General features: G+C 42.3%; 1 long non-coding RNA gene across 1 annotated transcript in view; it reads left to right on the top strand.

Moving 5' to 3' along the window:
* The window catches only part of LOC117803332, a 236,440-nt gene extending 210,116 nt beyond the window's left edge, over nt 1–26,324 (top strand). Inside the window, exons 6-8 of the long non-coding RNA XR_004627056.1 lie at nt 20,638–20,725; nt 21,166–21,251; nt 24,014–26,324. This is a non-coding gene — a long non-coding RNA (uncharacterized LOC117803332). The remainder of the gene's footprint in view (nt 1–20,637; nt 20,726–21,165; nt 21,252–24,013) is intronic.
* The last annotated feature ends 300 nt before the right edge of the window (nt 26,325–26,624 follow it).

Genomic DNA, 26,624 nt, shown 5'->3' with positions numbered 1-26,624 from the left:
TTTGCTTTGCTCTTAAGAGCTGTGATATTTATAACTTCTCTCTGCCATTCTCTTCAAAACAACGTTGTTCCTCTTGAATTATGTGGGAAATTCACAAAGGACGCAGTACACTGGTACCCACAGTATCTCAGCTTAGGACGTTTGGGCTGGTTGCGCGCAAAAAAGGCAAAAGGTGACCTTGGATTTCTTACCATTCCAGGTGAGAGTAGGATATAGAGGAAAGAGCAGGGATGTGCCTAACTATGAATGTGCTCTCACTGGAATACGGAAGACTAAGTCCTGCATCTCTACCCATCTCTTGGATGGGTAAACTGAGCAAAGCGCTTTGCTGTTCTGTGCCTCAGTTTCCCCAATTACAAATGATAATTATAACACCCAGAGTATGACCAATTTGTACCCTATTTGCTGGGGCTTTCCCCTGGTGAGTGCCATACCCTGGGAAGCTCTTTAGTCCCATGAAAACTGGGATGGTTCATGCCCTAAATATTTGCCTCTCAGCTCATCATGTTCACTGTAAGAAGAGTGGATAGAAAGATGCTTTGACATTTCATGAACAGAAGAGTATAATCAACTCAATTCTGAACACCTGGGGTCCTGAAATAGTGCTTTGGGCTATTGAAAGAAAAACATGGCAATAATATAGTTCATCATTTCTCAAGTGACAATATCACACTTCCATTTTTGGTGCATCATTTTATAATCTGCTTAAATATATGTAAAGTGACTGGCAAATTCCATTAATGGCTATATCATGCTTTACACCATTCTTGTATGTTTAAACCCATGTAATTAAAGGCACACATAGGGGCGCCTGGGTGGCACAGCATCTGCCTTTGGCTCAGGGCGTGATCCCGGCGTTATGGGATCGAGCCCCACATCAGGCTCCTCTGCTATGAGCCTGCTTCTTCCTCTCCCACTCCCCTTGCTTGTGTTCCCTCTCTCGCTGGCTGTCTCTCTCTCTGTCGAATAAATAAATAAAGTATTTTAAAAAAATAAAGGCACACATAAGCATACTCATACGGAGCAGTTAAGACAAGTACTTTCAGGTCATGACAAAGATAATTTGCATGGGAAAGACCTCATTTGAAACACTTTTACTTTCTGAAAAGTTGTGTTTTGCACTGAAGGCATATTTTTGAAATACATCAATTAGTGATTTGTCTTAGAAAACTTCAAAGGAAAACAAAATAGTCTGGGGAAAATGACATAACTGACCATCTACCTAATATCTGCAAAATAAGTGCACGCTAAATGACAACACTCCATTGCTAGGAATTAACCTGAGTCAGCATCCGTGTTCAATCGATGTAACAAAACATTACCCAATGTGCACATAGGGGAATTAGAACAGTTTCCAAAAAAAAAATGATTCATTTAGTTTTCTTTCATATTATATAGATTGCACTTGAGCGGAACTTCAAAATGTACAAGCATGCATTTGCTTGACAATTCAAATTTTTTCATTGACTTTTGTGTTTTACCTAGAGGCATCCAACCAGAATTCAAGCCATTGTAATATCTAGAATTGACGAAGTGAAGCTTCTTGTAGACATGCGTAACAAGATAAATAATACATAAATAGTACATACTAGTAAAAGCATAAAAACAAGTAAGTCTGGTCCAACTCAGTTGCTTCTATGAAAAAAGAGAAGTGGTATTTATTTTAAAAATTAGACTTTTAAAATATAACAACTTGTTTTCTGCTTGCCTTAAAATGGGACATGGGAACCTCTGAGAAAGAAAAATCTTCAGATACTTGAAGACCCTGAACATCTCACTTGCTTTTTCTTTATCCCAGAGGACCTACTGCAGCCTTGGGTGCGTGGCAGACGCTCAGTAAAACCTTGTTAACTTACACTGAATGTTCTATGTATTAGTCATAATTCTAAACAACATAATGAAACTGGAGTGAAAGGGGCATGGTCCACCATTCCACATTCAACTTTTCCCCAAGGAATGAACTACTTTACCTCTCAGACAGAAGCAAAGAACTCATTCAAAAGCAGGGCTGAAGGCTGTTGGAGTTATTGTTGTTTACATTGCCCTGGACAGAGGAGTAATTATGTTGGCTTCAAAGGCCTTTTCTTCCACCTCCCATCATGGCATGCTAGTGCAGGAAGAAGCCTTCATTCTGCTTCTGTATTTCACAAATGGAAACCCAGAGGAGGGACCAATTTGCCCAGGGTCACAGATTCAAACCTTCCCACGTATTTCTTAATCCAAATTTAATTTTTTCACATTTTGCCAAATAGAGCTGTAGGTAATTTTCCTGGTGCTTTTTTCAGTTTAGGAGACGCCCTCTGCCCTCGGTCCCGCCCTCCCCTCCATTGTTACATCCTACCATCCCAACCCCACTGCTCCTTAAACAACTCTGCTTCCTTCTATCACTTTCAAATGGCATTTTCTTTGCCCTCCAACAGCACACTTGAACCTCCACTCCAAGGTCTTAGGCTAAAGGAATCTTCTAGATTACCCAAGTACTATACAAATATGAGGGCCATTCCCGCACTTCTTCCTAGGATCCTGGCCTTTGATATAGGGATGTGTAGCTCAGGGCTTGTATTGATTTCTTTCCGGCTTTGGTAATGTGAGTCAAGCCTTTGCTTTATGGTTAATTTAGCTGATGATGAGAGCAAGCTTAAACTCATGAGGATAGACAGAAGCTGGAGCAAACCGAGGTCATAGCTTGAAGAGAAACTCCAAGAAGACAGATTGCCTGTGACTCTTAGAGCATCCTTCCCCCGACAGCAGTGATGCAGTCTCAAAGTAGAAAAATGACAGTCTCTTATGGGGGGTGCATGAGGGCACAAAGATTTTTCAAAACTCGGCCCCACAGAGAGGAAATCTGGTTGATATTTATTCAGCCCCTTCCTTTTAAATCTTGATTACCCCTGGCTCAGTTGGCGCTGAAACTTATGCACGAGAGACAGGTGATTCTTATGTAAGAATGGAATCTCGGGCGTGATAAATTTGGTCTTGAGAAATCTCAGCTCAGTTGTTGCAGATGGCAGTGTCATGATGGCAGAGTTAGAGGGAGGCATCCTGCCGGGCTGGGGGCTGTCTGTGAGATGGCTACTCAGTTCAGAACTGTCTGAGCCAATTCCTTGAGCCTCAAGGTCATGACCAAGGGGTCCAGCCCAGCTGCAGGGTTGACATTCATTCTAGCAACATTCTTCCCAGTTCCCCTAGATGCTGCTGCTTACATCATTCCTGCTCACAGGTCCAGCAAGAATCAGGTTGCAACCTGTCCTCTTTTTATCCTTATAATTTGGGGTCTCTGTCTATCGTAATTAGCCTCTGTTGGGGGGTGAATTTTGTGTTTGTAAAGAATTGCTTAGACTATAGAATTTACACAACCTCGTTGGTTTGGCCAAGGAAATATTTCTACCATACCCATCCCTGTCACGTCCTGCGACTTTCAGGGCACAGACTTTTAGCCTTAGTTTTGAGGAGTCTGGAAATTCCCCAGAACTGCATATACACTTGAAAACTGTGGACATATATATCCCCCTTTCTAGGGAAAGCATCTACAACTCTCACAAAATTGTCCAGAGAAGTCTGAGATCCATCCAACAAGTTGTAGAGTCACTACAGTAGATGAAGGAAATATTCTGAAGCATCATTTGGTCTCTTTCAATTAGATTTCCTACTCTGCATTTTAGACTGGACTTGAGCAGTGGTTAACAACATAGGATAGGCTTTGGAGTCAGACCCTTGATTCTGGCTTAGACCCCTGCTCTATATTTCCTGATTATGTGACCTGAGACATGTCACTTCTTTGTGCTTCACATCTTTATTTAGACGATGGATAAAATATCACCTACCTCATGCTGTTGTGGGAATTAAATAGAAAATATCTATCATCTATCTATCTATCTATCTATCTTGTGATGTACGTGGCATTTGTTTACTGTTCAATAAACAGTGGCTAGAAGTGGTAAGGGTCACAATGAACTCCTGTCTCTGAAGCATGTGGGAAACATGAATTATTTTACTAGGCATTCTCTTGTCCATTCCCATTCTCCATTATTTTTCTTTAAAGACCACCACAAACATGACTTACTTTGAAAACTATGGATGAGAGTGGCTTCACGTGAGGACATTTATCATCCTGGTATTGTGTGCTGCTTTTCCCCTTGGAATTTGAGGCCAACAGTATCCGATCTCAGTCTCTTGTTTTAGAATCAATATTTCCGTAGTGAGTGTGAAATCATCCTAAGTGGATTTTTTTTTTTGAGATTGTCCAAAGAAATTCTGAAGAGTGAACACACCATGAGTAAAAAAAGCTATGTTTATGAAAATATCATGAAGGCTAAAGGTGATGTCCGAGGAAAACATGCCAACAGATTTCGCTCTATACCCATGAGATCTATATCCTGACTATATTGGTAGATACTATTCAAGGGAATGTGAAAATTCCTTCTGTGTGTGCATTTCTATTGGTCTAGCTCATTGCCTAATCCGCAGAAGGTACTTAATAAATATTTGTTGGATGGATGGATGTGTCTTATATTTTCATGATAACGCAAATGCCATATTATTTATATCATATTGTGCCAATAAGGAAAACGCAATCGTCCCTCATGTAATGCTTTTATGAACATAATATTTCTGAAACTCAGCTGACTGACAAGCCGCTAGAAGAAAGTGTCTTCTACGTATGTTTTCTACAACAAAAAGGAATTTTAGAGAATATGGGTATAAGGCTTTTGAGTGAGCCTTTATAAGTGTGTGTGAGTTGCTGTGTAGTTCATTAGCTGTTGAGTTTTGCAATTACACCCATTCAGATAGAACAGTATTTTAGGAGCCCACAAGAGCGTTGTGGGTGTGCACCCTTCCCTCTTTCTCTCAACCTCACCGTTCATAAAAGAAATACTAAGCAAAAATCACAGTGGCATTGGCTTGCCTGACTTAGGGCTGAGACAAAATAAGGGCCAGCATGTTCTGCATGAAGTCTCTAGAGCCTTTCCTCCCAGTGGAAAGACTCATCTGAGAAGTTAGGGGAAAGAGAGCTGTGTGGCCAGGAGAGTTGCCTGCGGCAGCCAGCTTCTTCATGAGCATAATTGAACCTGGAGCGTCGGCATCCAGAAGCAAGTGATCGTGAGGGAGGGGCGGTCATGGGAGCAAAGAGAATGAAACAAAGAAATTATCTCCCAAGAGCACAGTCTTTCTGCTTTCCTTTATTGCAACTCAAAGCCCTGTTTTTACCTTTGATTACTGAGAACTGTATCTCAGGTGTATTTCCCACATCACCACATATGCGGCTCTTCAATCATCCCTGTATTACAAGAACATATAAGCAAACACAGGGGATTCGTTCCTACCTTGTGTTTCTATTTGGGAATGAGAAAAAGTAATCAACATGTATTGGGTATCTACAGGTGCGGTGCCAAGTAATTTTACTTACTCTCCAACTCTACATGATTTAGGTGGGAAAAATTGAGTATGAGCAAGTTAAGTAACTTATCCAGAGCGGCCACCTAAGTGATGAGACTGGGTTTGAAACCCTTGGCTCTCAGCCCCTGCGTTTCTACATGGACCTCCTCAAGACAGAGAGAAAATCCTGAGAAACAGAACAAAAGGACATGCTTGGTGATAAGAAGTATTCTATTTGAAGATGTATTTTCCTCCTTGCATTCCTTTTCAGTACAGACCAACACACAGAGAGACAATCTATTTGTATATCCACTTGTGTACACCCAGGTCCTCTTCTATTTTTCCTACTCAAAAACAGCAGAGGTACCATTTCACAGATGTGAAGATTGGGGTCTATGACTGCACACCTGATATTAAGCAGACCAGGAAGGTCACAGGACAAATGCCTCTCTAAGTGCCAGACCCAAGAGTTGTATGTGGGTCCAAATACCACAGCGCATTGGTTTTCCTCTTACCCATCTTGACATTCAAAGTAATTGCACCTGAGCTTGAATTTATTCTAAGTCAATATTATAACTCATTACTGGGTCTCTTTTTCAAGTAGCTTCATTTAGTGTTTAAGTGTCTATGCTTTTATCTGGATAATTTCTCACATGCCTTTCTTCCTCATCCTCTATCACTGCCACTTTTCCCAACTGAGGTTGAATCCCTGTTACGAAATTGTATATTGAAGGTCAGATGCAAGTCAATAGATATCTCTGTGAAAACCAAGAGAAACAAAAATACTTCCCAGTATTTGTTAAAACGTACTGAAACAGCTCATGGGTTAGTGTCAAGGTCAAGGAGGTCAGCCCACACTTGAGCTCAGGCATTTGAGTTTGTCCTATGAGTCAGTCAAATGGGAATGTTGGGGTTTCTTGGCTGGATATGTGTCAATATTACTGCGCATAAAAGATGTCTATTGGCTCTACCAGCTTTTGCCATCACACTAAACCATCAATTTAAAGGGTGACTAATGTCCTGACTACACTTCTCTTTACAAGAAGTTCCTTGCTTGCAGGCGCAGACAAATTTTGTTGAATATTTTTTCGTCTTCTCTTTCTTTTCCTTGTCACTCCCTGATTATCCACTGTTTCCTTTGTGCCTCCTCTGCACTCTTCAAGAGGGAATATACTCTCTCCTTGCTGATTGCCAATCCCAGTACACATGTAATTATTTCTGAACCATCTATCTTCCCCACTGGAGTAGACATGCCATGCACACCTGTTTTCCCTCTTCTGTATAATTCATCTGCAGGGCACTGGTGCCATACAACGGCTGGCACAAACTAGGCCCTCAATAAATATTTGTTGAATGAATGCAAGATAGAATGAATAGACAAGCACATTCGTTTATTTTGCCACATGTTTGGCTTCACTAAAACATTTGGATTTTTTTTTCTTTTTTAGTATCTTTCATTCATACTGCCTTCCTGCCTTCCTCAGTCAATATTTATTGTGCGTATTTGATGTGTCAGGCACTCGAGTATATGCCAGCGTGAGTGAGACATGGTCCCTACTCCCTTGGAAGGTCCAGAGTGGGTTGTACGGATCCTGTTGGTTCTGAGTCAGGCAGCCATTTTGGGTGAATCACCAGTCACTGTGGGTGGAGCCTGGAAGTGGCTGTTTGTGAGAGGATATAGAGGAGGAAGACATGACCCTGATCTTGAGACTCTCCCAGCTCATGGGGTAGTGAATGAATACATACCTGAAATATATGAGATGTCTACCCTCTAAGTAGTGAGGTAAATTAGAAGCGGCTAAGGTACCTTGGAGAGGTAAAACAATCACGTTCTCTCCCAATATGAAACCTCCCTGATGCTTTCATTTGGTATATAATTTATATTACACGTATTTCTTCTGTACTACTGTGTGCTTAACGCTAAGCCAGGGCTGCGCACATGGCAATGAAGAAGAAAAGTGTGAGACTTGCTTCCAGGAAGGTGTAGGCCAAGACACAAGTGTCTGACTCCTACTTGAAAACGATGAATATGAGTGAGCAGGAGTGAGGGTAAGAGAGAGTAAGGGAAGGGAGGGGATGATAAGAAAGAGACTTTCTTCTTCGGTCCCCTGAGTCTAGGTCCAAAGAATCCCAAAGATGATGGCTTTAAATTCAGGAATTTTAACTTTCTCCCTTAGACGTTTTTTCAAGAAAGAGCTTGATACTGTTGAAATGACAGAATGTGAGTTTAGTAGAAATATAGGAAGTGTCTAAATAACACCAGTAATCCAGGTTATTGGAGAGTTAGCTTATTATCAAGTGTCTTCTTTCATTGTGAACTAAGACTTCCAATGAATTTTCATTTAGTCCCTCCATCCTACTAACTATACGCTATCAACATTTGAAAAAAAATGTTTTTAAAATCTCTTCCCACTTTTACTAATGCTAGAAGCATTAGGTCTTGGGTTCATTTATTGCATATTTGCTTGGTACTTATTATGTGCCAGGCAGCGTCCCAGGCCCTAGAGTTCATCACCTTCAAATCATGGACCCTGTGCTGCCATTGATAATATTGGTTTTCCTTTTATAAGATATATTTCAAAGTGCCTCTGAAAGAGTCTTTAGACTCTATTTTGTTTGTTTGTTTGTTTGTTTTTGACAAAAGGACTCACCACGCATGCGTGTGATATTGTTTTAATTACTAAAAGGAATATGGAGCAGAGCTGCAATAGCATAGAAACTAAAATTAAAATGATTTGAGAATTTCAAGAAGCATAACCCTTTTGAATAGTCCTAAATCACCACTCTATCAGGCTCCTGTGAGGAAGACAAGACAGGCTGAAAGGACGATTATCTAGGATACAATTGCAGAAGGAAGAGTGTTTTCTTTTAAATATTGATCTAATGCTTAAGGTGCCTGGGACACAGGCTGGGCACTTTCAAATGCCTTATTTCATTCCCTTCTCCCAATAACCATGGGAAATAGATCCCATTATTCCCATTGTATAGATTAGGAAATGGGGTCTCTGAGTGACTAAGGTAGTCACCCAAATATATAAACAGGGTAGAGAACACTCAGTACAGATCCACTGACTTCAAAGACCTTGCCTTAGGTAGAAAGAGAGTATTCTTATTAAGGCCTAGAGCCATTTCTTGGTGACTCTAAAAAGGTCTTCTTTCTCTGAAGACTAAAGGAGGGGTTAATTTGGTTTTGGATTTTGTCCTAGAAACCTCTGGGATTTATTGAAGGATGCTATCACTTGCCATTTTTTGGCCTGCTACACATTGAACATGCTAGAGAGTCCCTCTTCAACTCAGCCATCTGTGCTCTTGGCTTTTAAATTCCATGAAAATGACTGGACACATTCTTCTTATTCCATCCATACCCAAGGCCAGAGGGAGACATTCTATTGGCTTTCTCCGGTAATCTTTCCTAACACTGTTTTCAGTATCCGTTCCAAGGTCTTCATACCATCTTCCCTTTCGTGTGTGTGTGTGTGTGTGTGTGTGTACTTTCTCTTTCTCATAGTCATTATATTATGTTAATGTAATTATAACACAAATGTGTTAAGATATTAAAGGCATATATTTTAATCACTAAGAACCAACACTCAAAGAATGTCCTTAACTCTTGATTTTAGTAATTAAAGAATATTTTTAAGAGTAAGAGCAAATAACAAGAAGCTTCTGAATTTGAAAAATATCCAATAAATAGAGCAAAGACCCAACAGCTCAAACCAGGTTTGGATTGTCCATCTTTTTTTTTTTTTTTTTTAAGATTTTATTTATTTATTTGACAGAGATAGAGACAGCCAGTGAGAGAGGGAACACAAGCAAGGGGAGTGGGAGAGGAAGAAGCAGGCTCACAGCAGAGGAGCCTGATGTGGGACTCGATCCCATAACGCCGGGATCACGCCCTGAGCCGAAGGCAGACGTTTAACCGCTGTGCCACCCAGGCGACCCTGGATTGTCCATCTTATATGACTTATGGAGAGGTCTACCCCTGGAACTGGATTAGTCACGGTGTAGAATTTAGCAGCTTAAGGAGTGTTTGAGATTCAGCCCTTCCACAGGAGGGAAGGAACTCAGCTCTGCAAATGTTAGTGATTTGCCCAAAGTCGAATAGGAAGGTAGCACAGATCTAAAGCAGTGATTCTCCAATTTTTATCTATAGATAAAAACCAGATTGTTCCAACACAGATTTCCTGAATCACAGTCCCAGATACTCTGATTCAGATCAGGGGCAGGGCCCAGGAATCTGCACAATTAACAAGTCTCCAGGGTGATGTGGCGGCTGGTGGTCCCGAGGCCACACTTTCAGGAACACTCATCTAGAATCTCAGCCTGGTGACAATTTCTTCCCAAAGGACTGCGTTGCCTCCCTACATTAGAAAACATTGCAAACAGCACAGAAGACTCTGTGATTCACATTAACGCTCTTATTCCCTGACTCAACAGCTAATTCCTGATTGCATCATTCACTGAGCAGTATTCCTTCACTCACTCCGCCCCTGTCAAGTGCCAGACGCTGTGCTAGGAGCTAGAGATACACAGGTTCGAACCCAGCTCCACTTGCAAGGAATCCAGACTTAAGAGGAGTAGCTACGGTGTCCTGAGCCCTTGCTTTCTATGTGCTCTTGTCTTGCCTTTAGGCAAGGCTGTACAGAACAGAGATATGATTTGGGAGCTTTTCGTATTTATAGAATCATACGTATTCTCTGCAACTTGTTCCTCACACTTAATGTGTCTTGGAAGTATTTCTTTGTTCTTCCTTTGTACACGTCTAGTCTTCATCACGGCTAGAAGAGCATTTCTCAATACTGAAGGACCACCCTGCATTTAAGCATTGCCATATCGATTAGTATCCAATTGTTTCTGTTCTCTCCAACTACAAATAGTCCCAGAACGGATTCTGGAGTAAATATCGTTATCCTCATTTTACCTTGTCCGATGTCTCAGAGGGGCAGAATTAGGATTCCAGTGGAGGCCTGTCTATCTCAAAGACTACAAAGTTACTTTCTTTTCGCTATTTTTTTTTAACGTTTTATTTATTTATTCGACGGAGATAGAGACAGCCAGTGAGAGAGGGAACACAAGCAGGGGGAGAGGGAGAGGAAGAAGCAGGCTCATAGCGGAGGAGCCCTGATGTGGGACTCGATCCCATAACACCGGGATCACGCCCTGAGCCGAAGGCAGACGCTTAACCGCTGTGCCACCCGGGCGCCCCTACTTTCTTTTCACTATGATGCCGTTTAATAATCCCAGTAGAATGGCTTTGGTGCTGGATGAGGTGGGCACTGCAGCATCACCAGAAACCTAGCTGCCGATGGAACCTCAGGCAGGGTCATCTGGGGAGGTGACATTTGAACAGAATCTAGAAGTCTTCTGGGCAGAGAGGAAGAAAGCCAGATCAATCATACCTATCGATCACTTACTAGGGCAAACCTGTAATACACACTCAGGGAGAAGGTTCATAGAAGAAGAAAAAAAGACGTGATATTTGCACACCAGAATCTAACAGTGTGCTTTTTGGGTGTGGGTGTGCCTACGAATGTGTGAAAAATACTAGAGTAATAAGTTGATGAGAACAGTATAAATAAATACCTACCTCATTTGGCAGCTTTGGCAGACAGCTGGAAGTGAGTAGGCCGTGGGGTCCTGTCTACGCGGCATGGCAAAAAAAATTTGCCCTCTTAATAGCTCAGTTTCTCCTCCTGAAATGAAGAAAGTACATCTAGTCCCTGTCTACTTGACAGCAATGTTACAAGGCTTGGTTAATTTCTGTAAATGTTTTGAGCTCCTTCGAGGTGTGTGTTCTGTAAATAAGAGGTATTAATAGCAACTGTCAGAGCTGAAACAAAAGTGAATTGAGCTACAGCCATCTTCTGAGAAAGAAATACGAATGCCCATAAAGTGTGAAGCCCACGCTGGGTCCATCACATTGACCCTTCTCTAAAAGGCTGCCTGTATCTCATATAGGACACCACGACCGCTCAGGCCCTAATCTCAAGTGGGAAAATTCAGAAGACTGGCTGGATTTTCCAACATTTAATTTCCCAGCTGATTACTATGATTAAGAGCCCATCTGGCATAGCCCATTTGCGAGGTATGTGTGTGCAGGGAAGTGGGACTCTAGCAAAGGCCGAGATGTAACAGAAAAAAATAAAAAGAAAGAAAAAAAGAAAATGCACAGTGGAGCCAGTGCCATTTTGGAGCTGTCTGCGAAGATGTTTAAATAGGAATTTCATTGTGTTAGCATTAGTGAGGCCGGTAGGCCATATGCTGTAAGAAAGGCAGTTAGGGAGCGAGTGTTTCTCTTTCTCGGGGCTTTTATGTTAGCTTAGTGTGGATTTGGTGGTGCCTTTGTCTGCCATGGGTCTGGAGGCTGTGAACATGCTAAGAAGAAAATACAGCTCTGGGTTTCAGTGGCAGCATACCAACATCCGTACCCACAAGTTCATGGCCACGAAGGAGGCGGTGGCTGGGGAGACACACTTACACTCCCGTACGGGGGTGGCGGTGATCATTTAGGACAAGGGGTACCCTAGAGCCCATGCTCCTTGCTCCGAGTCCTCCAAAGCAAGCTCTGGGCAGGGGGTGGAGGAAGCCATATGTTAGCTCTCCCATCTTCATGGCCCCTTTCAGTGTAACTGTACTTCCCAATCAATTCACAGGCAAGTCGGTCTCGTAAGCACTAATAGGACTTACAGATGTGCCGAGGAACCAAGGTTACGATGCTCAGCTGAACTCCTGGATGGAATTTCTTGTCATTCTCTGTTACCCAGGGGATCCTGTGTAAACCCATTCCAGACAGATTTTTTATTGTACTTTATTTCCGAGCTCCAACCAGGCCTTCCCTTTGGAGGTCAAGCCTCCAAGTCTCCTTGAAAATTCCTACCTCAAAGGTAGAGGCTTCTGACTCCTGTGGTCACCACTTCTGCCGGGGGCTGCAGGTCCACAAGGAAAACTCATCAGTGACTTGATCTTAATCCCTCACTGTGTGTGCACAGGTCACTGAAGAACATCTGGTAGGCTTGACCTTTCATGTCCATTTGCCAAATGGATTCAAGTGGGGGTTACTGGAGGACCCAGCTGTAGGCCTCCGTGGTGATGGAGGGATGGGCTAGGTAGTGGTCTGACTTGTAAGGAGAAGAATCTGTAAGCCCTATCTATTTTGCTCAGTCAAGAAAGGATTGATGACCCCACCCCCCCCTTCAATGGATGGAAGATCTCCATCTTTACAAGCTATCATGCTGAGTTTCTTTGGGCTGGGGCTAGGAAGGTGTCCTCCACCTCATCTCAGAAATGTGAAAATAAAGGTGGCTTCTCCACAGGTTGGAATTAATACTTAATTGCCCTTGGGGAGATTCCCACCCTATCTCTTGGGAAGGTGGATTTTACAGCCCATAATGTGGAGTTCAGCAGAGAAAGCTAGATCAATGAGAGTGAGAAAGTCTTTGATGTGGTCCCCTCAGGCTTCAGTTTCTGAAAAGGGACTTTTGCTTTAATTTATTTAGACCATAGACTAAAGCTTTACCTTCTTGTGGGGCAGAAGTCCATTAGTGAACCTATGATTTACAGTCAGATCTTATTTACGATGATAAGGCTTCTTCAGGGTCCTGGTATTTCTGGTGAGCTTTGTCTGTTGCTGAGTATCCTGAATAAAGGGTAACTCTACTGATTTTAGGTCCTGTTCAGCCAGAGCTTTCTAACCTCCTAAGTCAATGAGGTAGGATGGCAAGCATCCATATCTCATCACAGTGTCTTCCCCTTGCCCCTGCTTGCCCTCACCTGGGACCAAGAACCTTCCAAACTTCCCGGGAGAAATGGTCATGCCAATCTGGATCAGGGAATCATCTGGGGAGAAGTCTTTGTTATAAAATGTGTTGTCTCACATAGAGATTCCAAGGAGAATCGGAGTAGGATGAATGGGTTTGGCATCCGGGGCTATACAGAAACTGCTCTTTTTCATGATTTTTCTTGCCTTCAACAGAGACTTAGCTGTCAGATTTGTGTCTCTCAGTGACTGGGAGAAGAGGATGGGAGTTGTTTTTGCTATTTTTTTTTTAATTTTGACTTCGCTCCAGTAATTTAGAGTGTTTTCTAAAGATTGTGTGAATAAGATGTCTAAGATAAAAATCAACCCAGACTCCTTTGTGATTAGCTAGAATGTCCAGAAATAATATAATAATAACACTGATACTTTCCAGGAATCCCCGAATATATCACACACAGGCTCCTGAACAGCACCTCCCCACGGTCATGAGGAAGTCAAGGAAATGTTGCTCCAAGAGGAGTTTGGGGTCAGTCAGGAATGGCAGACACTATTTAGTATATGTCCCATCAAACTCCTTCCCCCTTGGCAGTGATAAGTTACTAAATGCTCATAAAACTCTTTCCTACTGAGATCAGACAGGATTTCAGAATCCTTTTAAGTCTGTACTCCAGACAGCCCCTAACAGTCAGTCAGGGTTGGCATCAAGGGCTCAAACTTTAAAAATAAAAATATGGAATAAGTGGCATCTTGCGTTCTTCGTGACATAATTAACATGTTTCAAGAAGGGATTTTGGACTTGTTCTGTGGCTTTTGCCAGCCTTTTCTGTTTACAGATCATTTAGATGGGACTCAAGATGAAGCTTTCCACTTACCCCACCCATCCTTGTCTACCACCCCAAAAACATCACGTCAAAAAAATGGGAAATATGATCCTGCTTTTATGAGCCATGAGGTGATGTCTGGTCCATATTAAATGTCAGAAATAAATTATTTATGGGAGATGAAAATACAGAGATGTGATTATATTATAGATATTAATCCTACCCAAGAATAGCATCTTCACCACCTCGAATGCTCCCTGAGGGACACTAATACTTTTTCAATTATATTTTAGTAACCACTTGCCTTGGGAATATATAGAAAATGTGTAAACATTTTACACGGGACACTTAGAATTTGATGTCTTCTTCAAATCTTGAATTCATCTTCTCTTCAGTCCTGTCCCGTGTGTGAAAACAAATAAAAATTAAGCGAGCAGTAACAATGACCCCAGGTAATGGACAGATGGACTCTAGTCCAGGTCTAGATCGGAGAACAGCATTTTGTAGAATCAGGAGTCCGTGACCTCTCTGTTACGATCAGAGTTATGGCAATGCACAGTCAACTAGGCTTGACTAGAACATACTGCTAGAGACCTTTCTCAATCTTAATTGACCTCTGATGTCAATCTCCAATATGAGCATTTGGTGGCTTATTCTTTGGGGATACCCAAGATGGCAGCTGCTAGAGTACTTACGGCAGGGGTTTCCTACATCTCGGGGCACACAGTGGCTCAGTGATAAGTAAGGCAGAATGAGAAAAGGGGGACCATGAAATCCCTTCAGGACCTAGGACCCTCTCCCCGGTTTGGGGAGGGGAAGGGGGTCTTCATTGTGATGCTGCCATAGCATGAGCTTTAGAAAGACACTTAACTTTCCTCTCCGCTGCAACGTGGAGCAGTAATACCAGCTGGACCGAGGAGACAATGACTGGATGATGTGTAAAGCATTTTGCAATCTGAAACATTAGCTCATAAAAAATGGAGAGGCAAAACATTCTGTTCCTTACCCTGTGTGTGGGGTATCGGACTGAATTTCAGGGTGGAGTAAGGGAAGGTCACTTGACAAAATGTGAAAAAGATGTGGTTTTTGAGCTCAAGGCTAGAGATGAGACATTTGGATGGTATACACACACACACACACACACACACACGCACACACGTACTTACACTCAAGTTAAAAATAGCAGTTGTAACTCTTTTTACTTTGAGATGGGTCTGGGCGGCATTATAGTTTGCCAGCCACTGTTAATAGAGCCGTTTTTCTTCCTGAATCTCAGAGAACAGACTCATTAGAGATTTTCTAATATGATGTGAAAAACCATATTTTTAATCTGAAAGTTATCTGAATGTACTCGTTATGCCTCTGATACGGCCAGCCTAGCCATGTTGATCATTGGTTTACTTGTATCTTTTCTTTTTCCACAAAGGATTGGCAGGGCTGGAGGGAGGGCAGGTGGTGCTGTAATGAAAGGTATCTAATATGTTTTCTGTTCTTTGGGGACTTTGAGAAAGCAGCGAGCCACCTTATAAAGGAAAGCGTGTTTTTGGCAATCAAGGTGGAGAAGGGTCCTCCACGGCAGGACGACTGGTTGCATTGATCCTGTAAATTAGTTCTTCCTCTCTTTGATGATGGAAGAGCATGGAGCATCCCAGCAAACATGTCTTCATATTAGGGTGAGATGACTTTCCCATTCCCAGCAGGCAGGACAAATAGACCAGCAGGAGACGAGGCAGGATTTCCTGGGCTTCCTGAACAAATGAAAAAAAAGGCAGGTGTCACTCTACTGCCCCCAGGCCAGCCAGGTCACAGGGTAATTGCCCAGTTGCCTGCTGGGATAGGCCCACCAGGCTCTCCTCCATCAAGGTTCATTTTTCATTTTGATTGAGTCACGATGGCTTCGTGCCACAAACATCAGAGGATAGGCCTGGTAGGGAAAAGGTCATGAAGAACTCCAAGGATCCCCTCTTCCCTTCAGTTTCATGGAGTCGTTTGGAAAGGGTGGGCAAGCAGGGCTGGTTGCTGGGTTATATTTTTCTCTGAGAGTGGCAGGAGTGAAATCTCCATCTTGCTAGTTTAAGAGTCGCCTGGCTGCCTGATTTCAACTGAGGCAGAACAGCTTGCTGTAGCTTTGAAGTGTGAAGACCAAATAAAGGTTGGCAAGGAGAAGAGATGGGAGCCGCATAGCCTTCTCGGAGCCCGCCGAAGGGACACACCCAGTCCTGTGCACTGAACGCAGATGCTTTTCCCATCCCCTTGCTAATCCCTTGTCCCACATCCACCCCTGAGAATTGTGGCTAAAACAGCAGCGGGCTTGGTTGGTTGCCCTTCACTGGAGCTTTTCTGTTGTGGCTGGTAGACAGACGTTGTGAACTTCTCTAATTTGGGAAGCGACCAAACAGATGCTCGTCCTCCAACTATTTTGGTGTGTGTCTTACTAATCTGCCCATGACAGTGACACAGGGACACACACACACATACACAAACACACACATGCACACAAAAACACAGAAGCACACACACACGTGCACACTCAGACCTGACTTGGTTTGCCCCAGCACCCTGAGTAATGATTCAGGCTAAGAATTGTCTACCTTCTCTATGTCCTAGGGAAGATTTTAGAAATTCTAATACAGGAGGCTGAGAAAGGAAAATATTGGCTTCTACAATACAAACATCTCTGTCCTGAAAGGAAATGTTAATTTTCCCCTAAATCAAAAGTTGACATGTATCAGCTGCTGTGAAAGATGTGTCACTATGGGAGAGGGCCTGTGCTCCGGAGCATGGGTATTGGGCTGGAGTCTCTCCTCCAAAATGCTGACGGGTTTAGAATCTAAACAGGTTTGGTTTAGAGGTTTTAGGAATCGTTCCGGTTTGTTTTCAAAAGCTGATCTCCCTGGGACACCCTCCTGAGCAGGGGAGCCAGGAACAGGGTTCCATTTTGTGGAATGCACTGTGTTCCGCCTGAGCCTGGGCCGCTGAGCCGGCCTCTGTAATGATTCAGGCTCCGCTTACCTCTGCTGGGAATCCAGGATTTTAACCAGAGGTGGGGGTGGGGCAGGCTAAGGGCACGGAGAAAGGACGTCAGGCACAGGTGAAGAGGAACTTCCCATCCTAGGTGTCTTATTTACCTGCTGCTTTCCTCACGGCTCCCCAAACACGCAGGCTAGGTATTCCTCTTTGTTCAACACCTATTTTAAAGAATTCCAAATTAAGTTCCCCCACTCTCTCCCTCCACCTAGGCACACACACACATATGCACACACATACGTGCATGCACATACACACCCCTTCCACTTGTTAAGTTGGAAAGATGATGATATATACAACCAGCGTGCTTTGCCAGTCTGCACGGCAAAGGCCAAGATTAATGCAGGGGGTTGGTGTAATGTTGCCGCAGAGCGGCGTGATCAGAATACAAGATGGAGCAGAGGGGGAAAGGCCAAGAAATATGTCTACGCTTGGAGTTTACACAAGTCTCCTTAGCAACTTGTCTGAATTTATTTTTCCTTTAATGCGTGTGGGTTTCTTCCAAACTTGGAGTGAAACGGGAGTCGGGCTTCTAACAGTCCTCGATTTCTCTTCGAGGAGGATGAAATTATTTCAGTTGGTAGCAAACCCTTCTCTCCCTCCCGGGCTCCTTCCCACCTGGGGCCCCTCCCTCCCCGAGGTGGCTCTGCTCCTTTGCATTATGACTTTGTGGACTGTTGGTAGCTTTCCAGAAATTCTCATCTCCTCAGGGGAATGATAGAGACTGTTTCTGATGGCCACAGCTGTGCAGGTTTCTGCCGCGGCCTTGCTGCTTGCAGTGTGCGTTCCTGTGTGTGGCATATGTGTGAATGTGCCTGTTTATACGCCTGTGTGTTGCAAAATGGGGAGAAGCCACAGAGCTCCCTTCCTGTCCACATATCTCCCATCATGTTTTTGTCTCGTTCTTCTCCTTTTGCATCTCTCACCTCTTGCCCCCATACACATGTATGCACACACACACACACACACACACACAGGGTCCTGTAATTCTACTTAGAATATAATATAATTAGAATATAAAGCCATTAGGGAAAAAAATCCTGACTTTTAGGGATCTGGTATGTTGTCGGATTTTATGCGATCGGACTTGCTTCAGGGGAGACAACCAGAAATACTGCAGTGGTTTGACCTCACATTGCTTTCCTTTGAAATAACTCTGGGGGAGTAGAGTTGCTGCTTCACTGGAGCCAATGTCGAATGTAAATCTTAATATTTCTCCTCCTGCCCCCTCCCCTTCGAGAGTCAGGGGAAAAAAAGAAAAGAGAAACCTGGCCAAAAAACGTGAAGGTTTGATTTTGGCTCTTTTACAAACAGATGTTGCTTGTCATTCTGTTGTTGTTAAGCAAGCAGCAGATTGGACCAAGCAGCAGTGCGTGTGAGTGTGTGAGAGAGAGAGAGAGAGAGAAGAAAGAGATTGATCCTAGGAAAAGTTGAGAGCAAGAAGTAGATAATGTAAATTGATACTTTTTTCTTTTCAAACTTCACTTTGGCGAAGACAATATAAAATCATGTTCTCCTTGGTTGTTTGTTGTTCCGAAGGAAGAGGGAAAGGTAGAAATCAGTAGACGTGGAGCGCCTGAGCGGAGAAAAGCTGGCCTCCCCTGGGCTGAGATGTGGAGGCTTGGTGGGCTGTTCAGATGTTCCCTCTGACTAAATCTGTACCCTGCAGTAATGCAAAGGTCTTTCTGTTGCAGCCGAACCTGGTTTCTTGTGTTTGATGGTTGTAGACAACCTTGCAGGGGCTCCGGGCTCTCTTGTACGTTTCCCGAAACAAGCATCCCATTGTTACACGGTCAGGGTTCCGAGGACATCCTGACTCTTTGCATATGGCTTATCTCTTTTCTCGCAGGGTCCAAGTGATTTAATTGTCACTTCTTTCCCAAGCCTCTCTGTACCCCCACTTAATTCGTAGCTTCTTAATCTAATTGCGGGTTGCGTTCTCAAGAGTAAAACATAGCTTTGAAAATAAAAGTGTTAAAGTTGGCCAGCATACAGGAAGCCTTGCGCACCATATAGTTCATTTATATTAAAGAAATGACAGACGTCTGATCTTTAAAAATCTGTATCTCATGTTTCCATATCAGAACCAGGGTCTTCTCTACTTCTTAAAATTGTGATTCTTTGAAGAAACCCTCCTGGCTTTATTAAACCACCTAGCTAGAAAGGAGAGTTGTAGCCTGGCATCATTGTTTGCATTTTAAAAAGGAAGAAAAATTGTCATCCTAAGCAAACTTCTTGCTTTCAAAAGTGAAAGTAGTCTCCTTAGTCAGCTGCACACGAGACAACTTGTTACTGGCAGCCTCTTTCTCTTTTGTTTCTTCGGGTGTGTCGAAAGCAAATTTGCCTCCAATTCCTCACTCTGAAATAGTTGATCTCTTGCACTTCTATTGAGGGCACACATGGAGTGGGTTCCAGACTGTTTGAGGAGTGGGCTGCTTTTTCTGTCATTTAGAATCTGAGGGCATCTTTTGTTTCTGTCCACTCTGTCTTACTCGGTCATACCATTTTCATGTCTTTGTTCTTCCGTTGACCTAGCCACACCTTCATTTTTCATTTTACATAAAATATTAATTTTTTGAATGTGGGGGGAGTGGTGGGTGTGATAGGAAGCTTATCCATATCAATTCTAATTTTCCCTTCCGCCGAAAGGAGCACGAACACGATGGCGTTGCCTGGCCAGTCTTCTCCCTCCCGCTCCCTTCTGGTCAGTTTTTCCTGGGCAGAGAAGAATTAATTCTACCTAAGCTAGCTGGCTTTAGTGCCGGAGTCTCTGCATTGCACGTCTGAGAGGCACTCCTGCACTGGGGTCTGATGTCCCGGGGGCAGTGTTGCAGGTGGATGGCGCCCGGTGTGGCACGTGGCACAAGTGAATGTCTCTTGGAGCACCGGTTGCTGGATGTGCTTCTTTTCTTGAGATGATTGGATCTTCCTACAAAAAGCAAGGGCTGCAGAGGGTGAGAGAAAAGCCATCAGGAAAACAGAAAAGCCATAGGGAGACCAAAGACTAGCTATCTCCCCTGCTTCATGATGAACGCCAAAGGGTAGATTTGAGTCTTTTGTTGTTGTTGTTCTTTTTGGTTTTCTTTTCTTTTCTTCCATCCTCCCTCCCTCTTTTTTTCTCTGTTTCTCTTTTTCTTTCTCTTTCTTTCTGCCTCCTTCTTTTCTTTTTTCTTTCCTTTCTTCCTACATTTCTTTCATTCTTTTTCTTTCTTTCTCTTTCTTTTCCTTCCTTCCTTCCTTCCTTCCTTCCTTCCTTCCTTCCTTCCTTCCTTACTTTTTAAAAAGTTCAGTTGAATTGCTCTATCCCCTCAGGACAAAGGAGGTCTGCTGAGATTCGGTACAAGACATACATCTTTTAAAAAAGAAGGAGGGTGGAGGGCAGGAAATCTTTCTGTTGGTGTCTTTCTGCTGACATCACCATGGATTTGGTGTTCAAGTCCACAGCCAGGCAAAACTCAGATACATTTTCCCTTTTGCAAGCAGCTGCACCGTGAGTTTGCCTTCCATTAGTAAAGGAACAATGAAGGAAAAGCAAACCCTGCGTCTAAACATGGCCAATGAAAGAACGTTGGAAAGGAAGCCAAGAACCCTGCTGTGGTGGAAGGGGGATAGACTCATGAATTCTCCACAATAAGATATTTTACTTCTTTTTAACAGCCCCATCAGCAGAGAGAAATAATGACTCCCGAAACATTTCAGAATCAAAAAGTTAAAACGATGGTTCAGTGATGCTACATCAAGCCAGGTAATGATTGCCCAACTTGATTATACCTTAACCATTCTTAATTATCAATAGCCTGTCTCTTAATCAGGTTTAGCAAATGAGCGGTTTGGTATAAAACATTGGAATTTGTGAGTATTTTGAGACCTCACGTTCCTATTTGGTCATTTTTCTGGTAAAATCGTTCTCAGGGTTTGTCGATAGCCAGGGAAATTCCAGGAAAAATGTGAAAGTGACTTATTTGCAAAACCTTTATATCATGTATAGTTTGGGAAATGAAGTAAACATAATGTTGCCCGGTGATTTTCTAGAATTATTTTTATTTCAGCATTTGGTGTTCCCTTTTTACTCTCATTCTGGCGTTAATTCTAATTTAGCTTTAATCAAGAATTGGGTGGCAAAAAGAAACCAACCAAAAAACAAACAAAGGGTCTTGATCCACTTAAAATAATTTTATTTTCCAGATGCGGGCTAATGGTTTGAAGACATTGGCCTAGCAAGATGGCCACAAGCTTAAAAAATAGGATTCCTAAGAAGTTTCTTTTCTCAGGTAATAATGTTTTCCTATAACTTTCCCCAAACTTCCGTTTCTTTAAGTACTGCAAATTTTTAGGGCATGCCTGAATGCTTTAGTTCTGAAGAATAACTGAATTTTAAACTTGATTTTTTTAAACTAGCAAATAGCTTTATAAGATTCATAGCAAATGAGTAGAGCAGTCATGGCATTCAATTCTATGGAATTCAGAAAAAAAATTTTTTTTAATTTATTACTTAACAGTGCTTACTTCTTTTGAAAATGATTTAGCCAGAACTCATTTGAAACCATCAGGCACTGTCCTTAAGCTCTGTGGCTATCTTGGGTAATTGAATTTAAAAATGTAAATATTAGAGGATTGTCTCTAAAAAGCCTACCGTGTGCTCTGAATTCCTGGAAGATAGGGCTTGTATAAATTGCATAATAACAATATTGACGTTTTAACTTTAGTCCTAGATTGGTAATACAGTATGGCGTTTAATGCAGCTATCCCCATACCTGTCCAGTGGCTAGGATTTGAGCTCAGCTATCGTGATATGGGTAGTTTCCTTTTAGTGGTATTGAAGGACTTTGTGCCACTTAAAAATATTTTATAACATAAATGATATATTTGCTTGATAAATTACCTTACCCTGCTTTGCCATTGTTCATGAGCATTCAGTCTCCATTTTCCAGCTTAATTATGAGTATTACTATCTAACAGAGCCCCACAGAATCTTGCTTCATAAAGCAAGCCAAAATTTCCTCTGAAAAGAACCTTTCTTTTCCTCCTTAACACAGAGAAGTTTCTTGAAGGACGTAGTCAATTAATATTTTGGAGAAAATATCTTCTCCCAAACACACCATTCTTCTATGAGGTCAGGATTTGACTTATTTTTTCCCCCTGCAATTTAGACATCTCCTGATTTTTCTTTTATTTTCTGAAATTAAAACCGTGGATTGTTTGGAAGCTAACACTACAGCCCATTTGAAATGAATAGCTTCTCTCTGTCCCATATTTACCAAAAGAAAAAAGAAAAAAAGAGAGAGATGCCCCCAATTAAAACATAACATCGCACTCCTTTCTTTGGGGTTCGAGGGTGCAAATGTATGAAGAGGGCTCTAATTGAATGACTAAGTATAACCCTTGGACAGATCTTCTTTCGTTCACTGCGAATAAATACTGCATTCGCTCTTTTTAATAAACCCGATAATGATAGTTAGCCCTCATCACTTTGGAAGCCTGGGCCGGTTTCTTTCCGTTCCAATGAGAGTTCTTCCATCACACGTGCTCCAGCGACCCTTTAACAGCGCGCAGAGTGTCCAGCCTCAAATGCCTCTGGACCTGTGCCTTTGTCAGAAAGATCGAAGGAAAAGAAGAGGCTTGGGTTTCATTTTAAAATCTTTCATTTTAGAAAGGAAATGAGCATTTAAAAGAAAGCCAAGACCACTTGCAGGTGATCGGTTTGGATTGTAGTTATTTCCACTTGCTTCTGTTGTCACTTTGGATCTGAAAGTCACGCCACAGAGCTGCACCTAAATTCTCAGTTTGGGGAACCTTCACTGCACGAGTACACTGCCAGGAATCCTATCCGCAGCTCAGTCCTAATGAACGAGGCAGGCGATGGAGTATCTGTGAAGGGTCGCGTCTTTGTCCCTATTGGTCCTTGCCGTTGGATGGTTTTGTGTTCTCTTGCTTTCACCTTTCAGGCTGTGTGCATGAGGGCCTGCTCTTGTCTCTAAATAATCCCCAAATTCGGCTCTGCCTTTTTTGTTATCAGTACAGCTTCCTAGGATCTTGAGAAAGTCTCATGCTTATATGTCAAAGCAAAGGAAAAGAATTTTTTTGAGAGCCAGGATCTTTAGATGTTGCTAACACAAATTTAAAAGTTTCTTTTTAGGTCGTGTGGAGGATGGAGGCATATGTTTTCCCCAATATCTAGGGAGGGGGATTATTTTGCTTTTCATCATGTGTCGTAGAAATGCTTATGATCCAGACTATGTCTTTAAGAAAATTCACGAAAGGAACTGTTAGTGAAGCTCCGTTGTCTTGGATGTCCCACATTTACATGTAGAGCGTTAGCTTGGAAGAAAGAAGGCTATACTGACAAATGAAATCATTTTACAAGAGGCCTCAGAAACAGATCCATTTTCACATCCTTGAACAGTTTTGGGGGGAACAATTACACAATTTCTTTTCCAGTTCAAATTTTATAATATATGCCCAACTGGTTCTGTGTTGGTGTTGGGACCAATAATGGGGGTGGGGTGGAAACAAAAACACACACTTTTCCTGAAGATGAGTCTTCCAATTTAAGATAGCTAGAAATCTCCTCTAGAAGACTTTTCAGAAAATACTTCTAAGCCTATTGGTGGTGCTTGCCAGTTTATTCCACCTGTTTTCCAGAATGTAAATGGAAGGGAAAAATTCACCATCCTTTTTCACGTAATTACAGGCATCTAAAGGAAAGAACTTGCACTTGGGATTTCATGTGTTTCTCAATCTCTCTCTCTTTCTCTCTCCCTTACAATCTGATACCGCTTTGGCCAGATCGTGTGTTAAGGTCTGAATAAATAAGGCTTCCATAATATTAAACAATAACCTGATGAGATTTACTAAAGCCTAGCGTATCTGTGGAATAAGTGAAAACAGAGGGACTTATGTGGGGAGAATGCAGATGCTGTTGGTGAACCTTAGCCCCTTCTAAGAGCAGAATGAAGTCTTTCAATTTGGAGCATAAAATATCAGAATGGCAGAATCTTTGGCTGGACTAATGGCTTTAACGTTTTATTTTCAGACATCTCAAACCCCCAAACGAGAGAAGATACTGAGGCCTGTTGCCACAAACCCGTAGATCCGAACTTGTGGTGATAGTCCACACAAGCTTGTGTCTATAGGTATGTGTCTGTTAGGCAATCTCACAGACTGCGGGCTTTGCCTGTATGCCCCCCAATCCCCCTTCCCACCCCTTTCACTCCCCCTCTTCCCCTTAGTTTCCTTTAAGAGTGGTAGAAATGGAAAGAAGGGCTGGTACGGGAGGAAGGAGACCTTCTGTTCCGAGAGGGATGGGAGTCCTCATTCATTAATTTATAAGCGTGCCCTCAATTCCCTTAGCTCTTGTAACTATTGTCAGCTATCAAATTAGGAGACGGGGCTCGCAGGTGAGGCAGCAAGACTTTGGGTGACTCAGACAGCTTACTGTTGAGGGATGAGTAAATAGATACCTAAACAAGGGTCTGTTTTGTTTTCTGTAGGCCTGACTAATTGTTTTGAAAGTTACCATGATCTTTTTTTTGAAAATGAACAGAAGCTCGTGTAGGAGACCCATCTCACCCTGGCTTGATTTGTACCTTGTGGCAGTTCTTTCTCCCCCATTGTTCTCAAATCCATCCTTACCTTTTAAAATAAAATTAACCGGGGCAATGGATGTGCTGAAGTCTTTATACTTCTGTGCATAGCCAACACTGTAAGAAAAAGAACTTTTTATAAAAAAGAAATCTCCCGTTGAGGTCTAACTTCATAGTTGGCCAGAGTTGTATTGTAAGTCTTCACATGTTTAAGAGGCTGGAATGAAAATAATTTTATCCCCTTGCCTCTTAAATGTCACCATTGTGCCAGGATTGGAAAGCCAAACTGACTGCAGATCAAAGCAAAAGTGGCTATATTTGTCTCATTCCAACAATGTGAGCTGAGGAGTCTGTAAACAGAACCCAGGGTGAAAAGTTGATCAGATTTGGATGACTCTTAAACTCTTGCATTCCCTTCTGGTCAAACACGGTGCCAGGAATTCCCTTAAGATTTTTTTGTTTTGTTTTGTTTTACTTATTTATTTATTTTTTTTTTGTGCAGACTCTTCTAACCAGAAGAGTCAATATAAAGCAGTTACTGAGTTACCATTGGCAAAAAGTTTGAAATTCAAATGGTAACATTTTATTTCATTAAATGCTCTTTCCTCTTCAGAGCCACACTATTCCGGGATGGTAGAACTCTTTCTTCTATTATGTCCATAAAAATGAAATGTTGTATGTTGGAATTGGGAAGGTCTAGGTATAGACCCCATATGTTTAAGGGCGAGAATGGAAAGTTCTGCAAACACTCCACCAGGAGGGTATGGTGTACGTGCGTTTTCTTTGTGTTTGCTTGGCATAGCATCGAGAAGGGTTGTAGATCTCAGCTGCCAGCTTGCCAAGAAGTCATTACTTCATTATGCGATGATAGAACATGACTTCCAGAAGAGAAAGATTGTCCTCATTGACATGTATCATGTATAATCGTTTGCCCAAGGCCTTGATCCACCCATTAAACAAACAATCTACTTGATTGGTTTTACCTGCTTCTTTGAAGTGGTTGACTTAGAATGGATAAGCTGCTAGCAAATTAAACTTGTACTTCCCTGGATAAATACTTATCTTTGATAAAGGCAAAATCATGTCTCTACCCATCATCCCTTTAACCTGCCGTTAAAGTGTGTTACCAGTGGGACCAATGGAGTTCATTGAATCCAAGGGAATGTTATGCTGCCTGTAGTCCCCATACAGAGACACCAGAAGGACTTCAGGATGGCCATGAGGTGACTGCCAGGTTGTTTCTTTGAAGGAGGTTTTTAAAACCCATTACCCCAAGAAAAAAGATTATGGAGAGCAGTCAATCTTTTCAAGGTTTCTCAAAGACCTGAGATATTATTATTTGATTCATCTGACTGGAAAATATTCTAGTGGAAAACCCAAAGCCCCTGGACCCTAGCCACAAGAAACAGGATATTAAATATTTTACTTGATGATGCAATTCAGTGTTTTTCCCTCCCTCCATGTCCATGAATGAATGCTTCTGTAGATATTAATTATTCCTTTGGGTCTCCCTCAGAGTGGACCAAATATTCTACAGGAAGCTGCAGAAAGTAAAATAATTTCAGGTCTTCCTGGGAAGACTCTAAAAATATATTTCAGTAGTCATTATTGCATGGAGGTGTAGAGAGAAAGAGTATAAAACAAAGCAGTTTTATTAAAATCCTCAACTCGTCACTATCAAAATAAATTTATGAAGCTGTAACACCAGGATGTAGTTTAGATTTTTTAAAAAAAATGAAAATTATAATTATTTTTTTTTAAGATTTTATTTATTTATTTGATGGAGAGAGACAGCCAGCGAGAGAGGGAACACAAGCAGGGGGAGTGGGAGAGGAAGGCAGGCTCCTAGCGGAGGAGCCTGATGTGGGACTCGATCCCAGAACGCCGGGATCACGCCCTGAGCCGAAGGCAGACGCTTAATGACTGCGCCACCCAGGCGCCCCAGAAAATTATAATTCTTATTCCAAGAATTGCATTTGATAAAGCAATTCACCCTTCATCACCAGAGATGAGGTGGGGGCAGCGGGAGGAGCTGATACTCAGTTTTAAAAGAGTTTCTTG

The sequence above is a fragment of the Ailuropoda melanoleuca genome, chromosome 8, assembly GCF_002007445.2.
Source record: "Ailuropoda melanoleuca isolate Jingjing chromosome 8, ASM200744v2, whole genome shotgun sequence".
NCBI classification, from domain to species: Eukaryota; Metazoa; Chordata; class Mammalia; order Carnivora; family Ursidae; genus Ailuropoda; species Ailuropoda melanoleuca.
The sequence above is the reverse complement of the archived record's forward strand: the minus strand, read 5'-3'. Positions and strand labels throughout refer to the sequence as shown.